Here is a 13563-nt window from a genome sequence, read left to right on the forward strand (position 1 = left end):
CAGCTAGCTGTCGTCATCTAAACCCAGCACGCTTTCCTGCCTATGCAGGGGGTCGGACTCGATGATCTATTGAGGTCCCTTCCAACCCTAGCATCTATGAATCTATGAATCTGTGAATCCTTGTTAATTTAACAAGCTTTAAAAAATTGAACCTGGGTTATTTTGGTGTGTAACATTTGTGTTTTCACACCACCGTCTTTCGAACTAATTAAATACCATGTGTAATTCCTTGCAGATTCCAGCAGGGGGAGCCAGGTACAAATCTAGCCCCAGTAATGTCTTTCCTAATGAATTACAGCAGGAGGTGTATATTTGCTGGTTAACTGGCCTCCACAGTCTCTGCCCTCTGCCCCCCTGCCTCCTGCTGGGAATCTCACGCTAAGCTACCCCTCACTCCAGGCTGTGGTCACCCCAAAACCCTGCCACTTGCACCTGCCTAGGCTTGGTCCAGTCTCCCAGTAAGTGACCCCATGGTGATCTTGATGACAAGCCATGTGAATCATACCCTCCCCTCCTTTTCCCTCTTTCCCATGTTACAAAGTAATGAAAATGTGTATATGATTTTTTTAACTGTATATATCATATCAGAAATATGTGGGGGGTATCACCATGGGTGGTTGGCAATTGTGGCTGATGGCGGTGGCAAGGTGGACCATCTGGTGTGTGGGTGTTTCGTGTTGTGTCGCCAAAGCACATGAATGCCATGAATGCTTATTAAAAAATTAACGGTGTATTAATAGTACGGTGTGTGTAGGAGCAGAAGGGTAGGTGGTGCCAAATCTGACAGCTGTTAGTTTTCTGGCTTTTATGACTACATTTTCCAGCATTCCCAAGCTGTCGGGGCTTGGAACAGTTTCCATGGGGAAGCCTTAAAGGGGCTGCTTCCTCCGCTCCCCTTCCCTGCCCACGTGACACAGTAAATACCTGTCAGCTTGTCTGTTTGTTTAGTGCAGCATACAGCTTTTGGAGGGGTGTGGTGAAATGTTGTGGAAATGGTGGGTTGTTGATAGGCTTGGAGTGGAATATTTCACCCCCACCTCCCTGCCCGCACACACTCATAAGCCGGACTCCTACAGGCTGCTCGTACCACTTGCTCCCCATCCACTGTCCCCGCAGCTGACCAAGGAGAGGTGTAATTAACCCTTTCACAGGACATGATTCAGGCTGGCTAGGTGGTGGTGTGTAGTGAGCCCCCCCACCTCCCCCAGACCAATGCTAGCCTCCAAACAAGAACCCCCTACCCCAGTCCACCTTCCCCTTGTGCCCTGCTCATCCACCACCCCACTGTCCACTACCTTATCCCATGCACCCCTGCAGACAGATGGATGTTTATGTTGTAAATAGTAAAATAATTTATTTTAAGCAAGAACAACCACTGTTGGCAGTGTCCATAAGATGAGCTGCCAGGCAATCCAGCACAAGGGCCACCCAACCATCTTCTCCTTCTGGATATGTCCTCAGTCCCTGTGCTGCTGCCTGGCTACATCTCTGTCCGGCCCCCTTCTTCAGCCCACAACTCTCTGAAAACCTCTCTGTGGGTGTCACAGATGCTATGCAGCATGTAAGCTGCCACTACAAAGGTCATGGTATTTTCTGGCTCCAGCTCAAGCTGGTAATTAAACACCCTCCATCGTGCTTTCAGTCACCCAAAAGCACATTCAGTGGCCATCCTGCATCAGCTCAGATGCAAGTTGAAAACCAGCTTCTGTGGGTTTGTAACGTGCCCTCCATAACACTTCATGAACCAGGACTTTAGCGGGTAGGCAGCATCTGCTATTACAAGCAGGGGAACAGCAACACCACGGATCACTGTCTTGGGGACTCCGGCTGCATAGTGTCCTTTCTCCACAAGGCCAGGCAGTGGAGAGTTTCTGAACATGTGCACGTCATCTGTGCTGCCGGCCCACCTGGTAAAAATGTTCATGAACCAGCCTCGGTGGTCCACCACAGTTTGCAGGATCACAGAGGCAAATCCTTTCCTGTTTGTGAAAGATATCCCCCTCCCCAAAGGGAACTGCACTGGGATGTGAGTGCAGTCTAAAGTCCCCATGCAGTTAGGGAACCCCATGGCATTGAAGTCATTAATGACTTCCTGAGGACTTCCCAGGCAGATTAAGTTGTTTGCTGCAATGTCCTGCAGCAGCTGGCATACCTCATGAGTCGCCAGCCCAGCCGTGCAGGGAGCCACGCTGAACTGGTTTGTGATTTAGTGGAGGCTGGATGGGGTGGTCAGTTTCATGATGGCCATGGCCACCCTCTTGTCCGGTGGCATGGCCTGACTCATGTTAGTGTCTTGCCTTGCAATTTGTGGCCCAGCATCAAGATGATCTAATAAAACATCTGCCTGGTCATTCGGAACATCTCCAGCCACTGCTGATCATTCCAAGTGGTCAGCATGATTTGATTCCACCAGTCCGAGCTGTTCTTGCAGGTCCAGAGCCTGAAGTTGCTGCTCCTGAGGTTTCTCCACAGTTCCCAGTCAGCTTCCATTTCTTCACATGCCTCTCCGTTGTCTCACTCTGAGACATTTTTTGCGAGGAGCCTGTACATGCAGCCATCTCCTCATCAAAAGCTTCAAGAAACGCTAACGATGCATATGCTATCATCATTTTCCAGTCCTGCATGTCTTGTATTAATTTTAAGGCCAGCATTAATTCAATCAGCAGGACTATCACCTCCTCCTCCTCCTGCTCACCCATGTCTTCCAGATTCTCCATGTTGGAAGAGTCTTCGCTCTGTTCTTCTCCATTCTCCATTTCCCATTCCTCATGCATTTCATCCTGAATCTTCATTTGGTCCTCCTCCATCATCAGCTGCTTCTCAGATCAGACGTTTCTCAGATCACCACCACCACCAAGCTGGGAGGGGGTGGAATTGTGATCTGGGGCTGTGTCTTGCTGCATTCAGTATAATGACCACTGCGTTTTAACTCTTATCTGCATTTCAGTGAGGAACCCCAGGGCTCTGGGCATTTGCACAGCCTTTGTTTGGTGAGGGGTGTTGTTGGTGTTCTACCCTGATATAAGAAAAAAGTTATAATGAAAATGTTCTGATGCATCAGGTTTTTGTTCAAGACAACTGTCAACAAGCTTTCAAAGATTTAATTCTTTGAAATAAGACTTTATTTGGCCCATGCAATGAGACAGATAAAATTTTGCCATAGTGCTCTTGTGTTGTTGCAGCAATAAAAATTGGCCTTGATTCTGTGGGACTAGAGAGAGACAGGCAAAAACACAAGCAGGTGTGCGTGGTCAATTTTTGCAACTTTACAGGACATTAACCAGTCATCTGAATGGACAATGGCTTTATTTAGTCCATGCTCAAGCCCATCGCCATGTCTTTGTTGTTAAACATGGTGCTTCATCACCTTTGGGTGCTGTGAGACACAGGTGATACCTTCACAATAGTACGTGGAATTTTCCAAAGTGCTTATGCAAGGCATGTGTATAAAGCTGACCCACAAATTTCACCAGGGACCTTTCGTGAATCTAGTTGCTGTTGGGCATGAATTGGGCACAAACTGCTTCCCAACGTCTCAGAAAACTGTAGGTGATGGAGCAGGAGGCTGATACCTCCAACACGTGTGGACCCAACTGGACCTGGGAAGAACTGCAGGACTTAATGGACATTTGGTTGGAGCTAAAGTTCATAGACAAGCTGGAAAGTGGGAGGAATAAGCCTGTGTATGCAGCCACTGCAAAAGCAATGCAGGCATGAGGGCACAACTGGGACTGCACCCCGTGCTGGTGCAAAATCAAGGCCCTGAGATGTGCATTTCACTGTGCCAAGGATGCAAATTCTCATCCTGGGGCAGGGCGCACAATTGCTTCTTTCTACGACCAGCTATCCATCATTCTCTCCAAGGATGGATGTGGCTGAGGCTCCCTGTATGCAGTCTTTTGGGACTGGCATCGTGGTAGAGAAGAGCACACTGACAGAGGCAGCTCCTCCTGAGCCAGAAACCATGAGCATGTTGCAGCAGTGGGGAGATTGCTCCGTGTTCTCGGCTGATGGGGACTGTCAAGGAGAGCAGTAAACCTTGAACTTGACCATAGTGTGCCTCTTCCCCCAACCCGATTCCGCAGACTAGCACAGATGATGAGGTGGAGGAGGACAAACAGGAAGAAACCTTTTCCGATGCATTTTCTCTTCCCCACACTCAAACATCTGTTTCTGTTCTGAGACCCAAGAAGATGCATGACCAGTGACTTGTATCTTGGAATGTGCCTCTTGACGCTGGCAGGCACTGCTCGGGTTTGTGCGGGTTGGGTTTATGTGACAGCGGGGAAAAATGCAGGTATCACTGGAGGTGGCTTGCCATGCTCTTTTAGTGGTGGATGAAGGGTATACACTATTCCATTTGGGGTTGGATAACTGGTAATGTAACAGACACAGAACTAATTGTTTTGCTTTAATTGTTTGCAGCTGGCACGGGCAATGGCATCCAGGGATGTGGCTCTGAATCAAAGACTTGTAGGTTTTGGGCAATGTGAATGGTGCCCCACTCTTGTTTTTTCCATGTCTGCAGGCATTTTATTCACTGTGGGGGTTGGGGGGGTGGAGTTTCCTCTTCTTGGGGGTAGGAAATGTCACCAAACCAGGAAGACTTTTTTTTATTTGTTCACCAGTTATCATTCCTGTTACAGGGCAAAAGGCAACCCTGTACTAGAGGGGGTAGCCCCAGGGAGCGGGCAGAGAGCGAGGTTAGGATAAGGGCAAGGATAATTAAAACATTGGTCACTGCTGCGGGGATCTGCACACTAGGGAAGAGTTAACCTGCAAGGTGCAAGGCAAAGGATAAAAGCGGCAGCATGTGAAGGTGATTTTTCCCTTTGGGGCACTTGGAGACTGAAGACGCTTGGCAGCTGGAAGCCTCACTTCAGCAACCAATCGCTCAGGTGAGGAAACCTGCAGCAAGGGGTCAGGAGAGGAAAAGGTGAGGAGAAAAGTTACTTACCTGCAGAGTCTGAAAAGCGCGGGATCACGGTGAGTGGACAGACGCCTGACACGGTCCGAAGAGCATGGGATAACAGCGAATGGACAGACGCTTGACACAGCTGAAAGATGCAGGCAGAAGCAGAGGGGAAGTCAGGTCAGGGGGAAGAACCTCTACTAAGCGAGGCAAGAGATAAGAAAGGGGAAGTATCAAGTGTAGGAGTGACGTGGATCATGATAATTGTTAACACTCAAGAAGGGAGCACAACAAAATGAAATTTCATTTATCTCATGACTTATGTGATTAACTACACTGTTTCTCAGGGATAATTAACTCTCTTATTCTCCCAACATCTTAAGGCGTGGCAGTAGAGTCCCCAAGAGAGAGTATTCATTATTCACCCCCAGCCCGGACACAGCACCCAATGCCAGCCGGGCACGTGTCCCTGAACCTTGGACTGCAGCTCACACTACAGCAGAGCATTCAAGGGATATGCACCGCAGGCAGCAACAGTCCTGAGAAAGCATGATGGAAGCTTTGGTGGAGTTGTCATAAGCCAGACTTTAAAAAGTGGGTACCGCCCCAGAAAGGGCAAAGTAGCTCTGCATGGTTTGCCTCTGTCCAGGAGATAGCCAGAAGCATTACAGCTGAGCCTGTTCCCCCAAAAGCAGTGGAGTCAGGGGAGGGGCGTATGACTGTCAGAAGAGCCAGTTGGCCACCACTGTGGTTTAGGGAGCCAGGGCTGGTTCAGGGTGATGGTGGGGTAAGGGCAAAGAAACCCAAGTAACTGAGTTTACAATATTGTGTTCCTTACAATAAAACCTCATGTTATCCTGTCTTTCTGCATCTGGCTCCATATCTTTGAAGGGCTGGAAAAATCCCTGCTCATAGTGCTGGTTTGTGGGGAGGGTTGGTTTGTTAAATGGATGGGTAGCTGGTTGGTTGGTTGGTTGGTTCAGGCTGCAAAAATCAAACCCCAGCATTCACTGAGACCATCACCAATGGTGGTGTTGGGGTGGCAGGGAGTGGAGGTTGGCAGGGACACTTTGCAAAGCCAGCCCCGTGCCAAGTCTTTTCCCACAGTTCTGCCTGGGAATCTCTCATGCAACGGTACACACAGGGGCTGGCTGCATCCCCCCTCACAGATCTGACATGCACACAAGCAGTTTGCAAAGGCACCACAAGCATTTCGCCAAGGCACCACATTGCAAAGGCACCCAAAGGGGCTGCTCCCTGCCAAATCTTTTCTTGCCTTTTTTTGCAGTGTTTTGGCACTCTTTCTTGACAGGGTTTTCATGCTGTTTTTCATTCAGGTGACAGACAGTCTGGAGTTTTTTTTACACCAAAACAAGGACAGGGGGCAGGGTTCCTGTCCCGCTCAGGGCCTATAAATTGGGGGAGCAGTGGTTGGAGTGTGTGTACACTGTCTGGACAAGAAAGAAGTTTGAGGGAGATGAGAGACAGCAGCAGCACACCAGAGGCAGAAGGACTCAGCCCAGTGGGGAAAGTTGCCCCTGGGAGGCACAGGAATGCAGATGCAGCATTTGAGAAGAGTGCAGGCTGCTGACATCAGGTGGAGTGCAGCTAGCTTACGAGTGCAGGATGAGAGCCGCTTTGCGACATGGCACTTGAAAGAGGACATTGCAATGTGCTCCACAACTGGTACCTTTACGCATTGGTAAGTGACGCCTGACACTTGGCTGTGCCCTGAGGGAGAGTGCATTGTTTACTTCAACTTTCATGTAAATTGGGTTGTTGGATTTTTTGTTGTTGTGAAGGAAGGTACACGAGGTGTATAGGAGGTCAGGGCAGGAGGCTTTGCATGATGGTTTTCCAATAAAAATTCCTATGCTCTTTCTATGCTCCCTTCCTCCTGTTTTTAGCTCCGATTGCTACGCTGCATGCTGCTCCTGCTGGTGACAACAGGCAGAAGAGAACAACCCACTTATGAAACCTGAGAAGGATGCTTGATGCCACTTCCTTCTGCATTGTCACAAGTTGCAATGCTAGCAATGTCTCACTGCCAGGTGCCTATCACTATTAGTATTATCCTTAGATTCTTAATTCTCAAAAATAATTGAGTGAGAAATGAGCATGATGATTAGTCCTGATAATGCTAGTAAACAGTGTATAAAAATTAACCCTCTCTGCTCCACGACATACAGTTTCTAAATATAGACAAAGAGGGACCTTATTCTGTGAATATAGCAGCAACTAAACATGCATGTGAAATAATGATTTTAAAAATTAATATTTCATTTTAATATTAACATGCTAGTATTTATCAATGATTAGAATGTTTTTGTCTCTGCTCAGAGTAAGAAAAATCTATGCTCTGTGTGTGTGCCTTGCTTCCTTTTACAATCTCAAAGTCTAAGTGTGAAGACAGTGAATGCAGTGGGCCAGCTAAGAAGAAAGCTGCTCAAGATTCAAAGAAGACTGGATGCAGGAGATGTTCGAAACCGACATGCCACATGCATCCAGTCAGCAGTGTATAAGTCTTGGAGATATTTTCTAGTATTGTGAAAGTGGGGATGTCCTGTGTACCATTTGCATGCATGCAGGTGCCAATAGCAAATGGACAACTGGAAAAAAAATGGGGTGACTACTGGAAATTAGACTATTTGAAATGCCATTTGACCCACAAGATTCACACAGATTCTGTGATGAAACTCGCAACCAAAGCAGAGAAATCCTGAAAAGTTTATTTTCTGAAACACATGAGACACGGGAAAATAGGATAGAACTGTCTGAAAGGAAGCGATCAAATGCTGACAAAGTCAAAATCTTAATTGATAATGTTCTCATAGTAAAATTAAACTCATCAGTGGTATCAGTGCAGGAAATCCACAGTCAAGTTGGCAAATATGTTAAAATTCCTGAAAGCTGGAAAAGTAAGAATTATGCATTTGAATGTATTGAATTTATAAACTCTGTAATTCATCAGGAAGTATTGGATGAAATGCATACATCGCCATTCCACACTTTGATAGTTGACGAGAGCACAGATATTTCTGCTGGCAAAATGTTAATTCTGTATGTAAAATTCTGAACTATGGATGATTCCACTCATTGGACCAGGTTTGCTGTAATTTTAAAGCTGATAGCTTGTGATAGCTCCGCCATTGTAGCAGCAATTAGACAATTTTATGTTTACAGCAACTTCGATATTCAAAAGATTGTAATATTCACCTCCGATGGTGCTTCAGTAATGCTTGGAAAGTGCAATGGTGTGGCTGCAGTACTTTACCAGTCTATTCCGCATCTGCTCGAGCAGCACTGCGTGGCACTCCGGGAAGACTTGGGGATTGATGATGCTTGGAAAGAGATACCTTTGATGAGGTGCATTGAAACTCTACTATGGACCATATACACAGTTTTTAGTAGGTCTTCAGTGAAAAAATCTAAGTTTGAAGAACTATCTAAGGCTGCTGAGTGTGTCATTTAGGCCACTGAATGAGGTCAGGTGGCTCTCTAGACATTTTGCTGTTAGTGCTGTAATGAAGAATTATACCGTGTCAATGGACTACTACGCAAAACAAGTGGCTGAAGACAATGCCCCAATTCACAAATATTGCTTGGACAAACTGTGGAAACCAGAGTATCTTGTTGCACTGGCCCTACTAAGTGATGTCTTAGGTGAACTGGCTGAGTTGTGCAGAATGCTTCAACAAAGTTCACTAACAACAGTAGAAGCATTTCAGTTTGCCACAGCTAGAATTGCCAGACTTCGTTCACAGTATATTGGTGAGACTGTACATTTTTCTAAAACTGTTCAAACCTTGCTGTCTATTGAGGTCCCTTCCGACCCCAACATCTATGAATCACTTGAATCACTCGTTGACGCTACATCAGTTATTCAGTTCATTGAGTGTACATGCGACCACATGGACAACAGATTTCCAGAAGGCGAGTTGAAAGAATGGTTAATTTTCAATAAGGATTCTTTTTCCTTTTTATCAAACAGGAATGATTTTGTGTTTGGGCATGAGGAGCTGAAAACATTGGCAACAAGATATAGCACCTTGCTAAACAAACCTGTAGAAACTTTTATGAAGGACCTATGCAAACAATATGTTAGTGAGAAAATGAAAACTGGGGCAATAAAGGCCTTTGAAGATACGGTCACCTACATACTACAACAGGAACAATTTAGTGAACTGTCATTACTTGTTGACATCTGTGCCACTTTTCAGGCATCTAGTGCAGATTGTGAGAGGGTTTAGCCTCATGAACGCAATGAAAACAAAGTCTAGAAATTGTTTAGAAGTTAATATTCTGGACAAGCTGATGAGAATTAAACGTCATTTAGCCTCAGGAATGACTGTTAACATGGACACTGTATATTCTGTTTGGAAAACAGAAAAAAGTAAACGGGAGTTACTCTGGTAAATAAAAAGGTATAGTATCATCTTTTGTTGTTATACTGTGTTATACTGTGGGGTGGACTGAAGCAGTGAGCACCAAAAGGGGGAGGCGGGACCAATTTGGGAATGGACCAAAGAGGCATGCTCACAGACTGAAGCGGCACACTCACAGACCGAAGCAGCACTACACTTTAGAGGGAACATTGTAAGTAACTAGAGAATTTCAGCTCTTTTTGCTACACTTCTAAAAGTATTCAGCTGCTATTGGCTCATTTTATGAAAATGTTAGTGACTTATTCTAATCCCCTTTCTCCCTCTCTTCCCAAGTGCCTGGTGGCTCTGGTCTACACACTATACAATACACTATACCATGAATGACTCATGCCTCCTGAGGCTGGGGGGCATGGCAACCACCCGCAGGCAGTGGCAGAGGCGTAGCAGTGGCAAGCAGAGACCGCCCGCAGACAGCTATGGTGAAGTCTGCGATGAGGGCAACCTGAGCAGGGACCACCTGCAGGCAGCTGTGGCAGTGTTGGTGGTGAGGGGGAAGGGGGTGGTAAGCAGCGGGCAGCAGACAGTGAGCAGGGACCACCCACAGCTGCCATCCATGCTGTTGGCATCAGTGAGCAGGGACAGCCCGGAGCCGTCGGTGGCCGCATCGGCAGTGGGAGGGGGGATGACTGCCTGCTGAAGCTGGTGGTGGCCAATCTCAGGGGGGCACATGTCCCACTGAGCCCCCCATACACATCACCTATGCACTATACACTATTACACTCCCTACCTCACTCAAGGAGTGATTCAAGGAGAAATGCTTCCAGTGAATCAAATTAACTAAACAAAAAAGAAAAAAAAAAACAAAGAAACCAAAGAAAAATAATCTCTGATGCTGTAGTTGAAATATTCTAAGTAGTCCATGTTACCTATTAAGTTACGTAAATGTGAATGTAGAATAAAAGTTGGTTGGGTCGAGGTTGCCTGCTCAAAAAATCCTCACTATTTTTTGTCTCTGCCCTGCAGGGGTGGGTGGGTTCTCACTGAATGCTTGGATTCATACAAATGTAATGTAAAAGTAAATGTAAATAAAAACATTAAAGGATTGTTATATAAAAGAGAATTAATCATTTGCCTCCTATCTTTTGTGAAATCAGCAGAGCAGCAGCCTTGGGTGGGTGGGTAGCGCCATTGTGGTGTACAGGTGAATTAATATTCCTTGGGTACAGGGGCTCCCCCTTCCCAGCAGAGCTGCACCCCACCTGATGGGGACCCTGAGCCCCCTACTCCACCCCCCAGTTGGGAACCACTACATTGCCCAGCAGCATGCATGCACATAGCTGGCCCACCGGCCCAGGTGGGGGAACCACACATGGAAGGGAGGGAGGGTGTGGATGAGGTGATGCAAAAAACAAAAGCCAAGCATTAGGCTCATAATAGACGGAAGAGTTGCTAATTGCCCTCTTTCAAATGTTAAGGAAGGCTCTCCCTTGCTTGGCCCAGTATTGCCGCTTTTTCTTGTCTTGTCAGGTTTGGGGTGGGGTGCTCTGTGGGGGACACAACAAGCATTGGGCCTCCCATAACAGTCCACCCTGCAACTCTTTCCAGTAATCCCATTCTAATATTATAAAAGCCTAAGTCTGTCTGTCAGTCTGTCTGTGATGCTTCATTCATGCTCTGATTGGCTGACAAACAGTCAATCAGAGCGCGAAGAAGCGTTCCGACAGAAAGCAACTCATCGCCATGATGGTGGGGACACAGGGGACAGAGCAGGGGGGAAAGAGGCCAGCTGTGCTGCTCGTTGGCATGCCTGACCCATGACTCTCTCTCTCTCTCTTTCCCCTGGGTCTTACACCCCACTGGACTCAGGTGCCAATCATGGGCGTGCTTGGCCCTACTACCCACTCTCCAGGGTCTTGCACCCCCAGGACTCAGGTGGCCATAACCATGTCTTACCTTCTCTCTCCCTCCAATGTAAAGTGCCCCACCTGAAGGCGAGGGCTAGGATTAAGGTGCCCCTCCTTGCCTTTCACTGGGGCGGTAACTGGCCTGACATTTCTCGAGGGCTCCCACACCACTAGGAGCCACCCGTCCCTGGCAGGGTGCAGCTACAAGTCATACCCAGGACCAGAAGCCTCCTGGCCACCCCAGTAGCTCCTTCCCTTACCTCCAGATTGTCCCTGAAGCAGCAGCTCTGCCCAGAGATGTTGATTCCATGGCATCACGCAGCAACTGCTGCTTCTAGTCCTGCTGGCCTGAGACTTAAAATGGCTGCTCATCAGGGCTGGGCCACACCTGCTTACTGCCTGATCTAGGGCATAAAATTGCAGAGCACTTGAAGTGCTCCGACACCCACCTTCCCCCTTACAGTGCTCTGACACCCACCTTCCCCCTCCATAATGGAGCCACTGACACAACTGTTTGAGCACTTGTGGTGCTCAGGACAGGTCCCGGAGTATTGGAAAAGGGCCAATGTGGTCCCTATTTTCAAGAAGGGGAGGAAGGGGGAACCGGGTAACTATAGGCTGGTTAGTCTCACCTCTATCCTTGGCAAGACCTTTGAGAAAATGGTTAAGGATCACATTTGTGGGGGACCAGTAGGTAAAATAATGTTAAGGAACAATCAGCATGGATTCATAGGAGGCAGATCCTGCCTAACTAACTTGGTTTCATTTTACAACTGGGTCGCAAAATGGTTGGATGAAACAAAAGAGGCAGATGTTATTTACTTAGATTTTAAAGAGGCCTTTGACACAGTGTCACACCCAATTCTTATAAATAAACAGTTGCAAAGTAGTTGCAATGCACAGTCCAGTGGGTAGAAAATTGGCTTAGGGGATGCACCCAGACAGTGGTGGTGGATGGGTTGGTTTCTACCTGGAGAAATATAGGTAGCAGAATCCCCCAAGGCTCTGTCCTGGGACTGGTACTATTCAATATCTTCATTAGTGACTTGGACAAGGGATAGAAAGCACCCTGTCCCAGTTTGCTGATGACACAAAACTATGGGAGGGAGGAAGTACACAAACTAGACAGCAGGGAGCTAATCCAGGCTGATTTGGACAGGCTGGGGAAGTGGGCAGAACAGAATAGGATGCAGTTTAACAAAGATAAGTGTCATGTGTTGCACCTGGGGAGCAAGAATCATCAACACTCCTATAGCCTGGGAGGTACCATTCTAAGTAGCACAACTGCGGAAAGGGATCTTGGAGTAGTAGTTGACTTCAAAATGAACGAGTCACCAGTGTGATGTCATAATAAGTAAAGCTAATTGCACCCTTTCTTGCATAAGTAGGTGCATCACAAACAGTTCTAGGGAGGTGATACTTCCCCTCTATATCGCATTGGTCAGGCTGCAGCTGGAGTACTGCAACCAGTTTTGGGCACTGCACTTCAGGAGGGATGTGGACGGCCTGGAAAGCGAGCAGAGGAGGGTCACGTGTCTGGCTAAAGGCCTACAGAAAAAACACTATGTGGACCAATTGGGAGACCTAAACCTCTTCAGCCTCCACAAGAGGAGGTTGAGAGGTGATCTTATGGCTGCCTACAAACTCATCAGGGGTGTCAGCAAGAAATAGGGGATACAATGTTTACCAGGGCGCCCATTGGTGTAACTGTAAATAATGGCCACAAACTGGAAGAGAGAAAATTCAGATTGGACATCAGGAAAAAATTCTTTACAGTGATGGTTGCCAAAATATGGAATACGCTTCCAAGGGAGGTGGTGCTATCCCCTTCCTTGGAGGTATTTAAGAGGAGATTGGACAGACACCTGGCTGGGGTCATCTGACCCTAGCACTCTTTTCTGTCCAGGGCAGGGGGTTGGACTCGATGATCTAATAGGGACCTTCCACCCTAACATCTATGAAACTATCTATGAAACTATGAAATGTTTAGCAGGGAAGGCTTTTTCCTGCTGCTCCTTTTCTTGGACCCATTATTCTAACAGGGTCCAGTTCTCTACCAGTGTCTGGTCCCCACCGGCAGGAGGATACTGTGGGGTGGTCATTCTTGGCAACAGGATACAACCCTAGTATGAAAAAGACTTACCGGGAGAGACGGGGAGGTGGCGGGATACCATGCTGGAAGCCAATGGCAGCAAAAGTGAAACCATGGAGGCCAGAGTTGCCGTGGGAAGTGATCAAAAGAAAAAAAAAAAAAAAAGCGTCTTAGCCAAGAGGAGCCAGGAACAGCTCTCATGTCCAGCTCTCGTGGGCACCCTTTATAAAACTGTACCAGGGCCAATTGGTCGGCCAGACGCTGGGATAA

This window comes from Alligator sinensis, unplaced genomic scaffold (genome assembly GCF_000455745.1).
Source record: "Alligator sinensis unplaced genomic scaffold, ASM45574v1 scaffold264_1, whole genome shotgun sequence".
Classification (NCBI taxonomy): domain Eukaryota; kingdom Metazoa; phylum Chordata; order Crocodylia; family Alligatoridae; genus Alligator; species Alligator sinensis.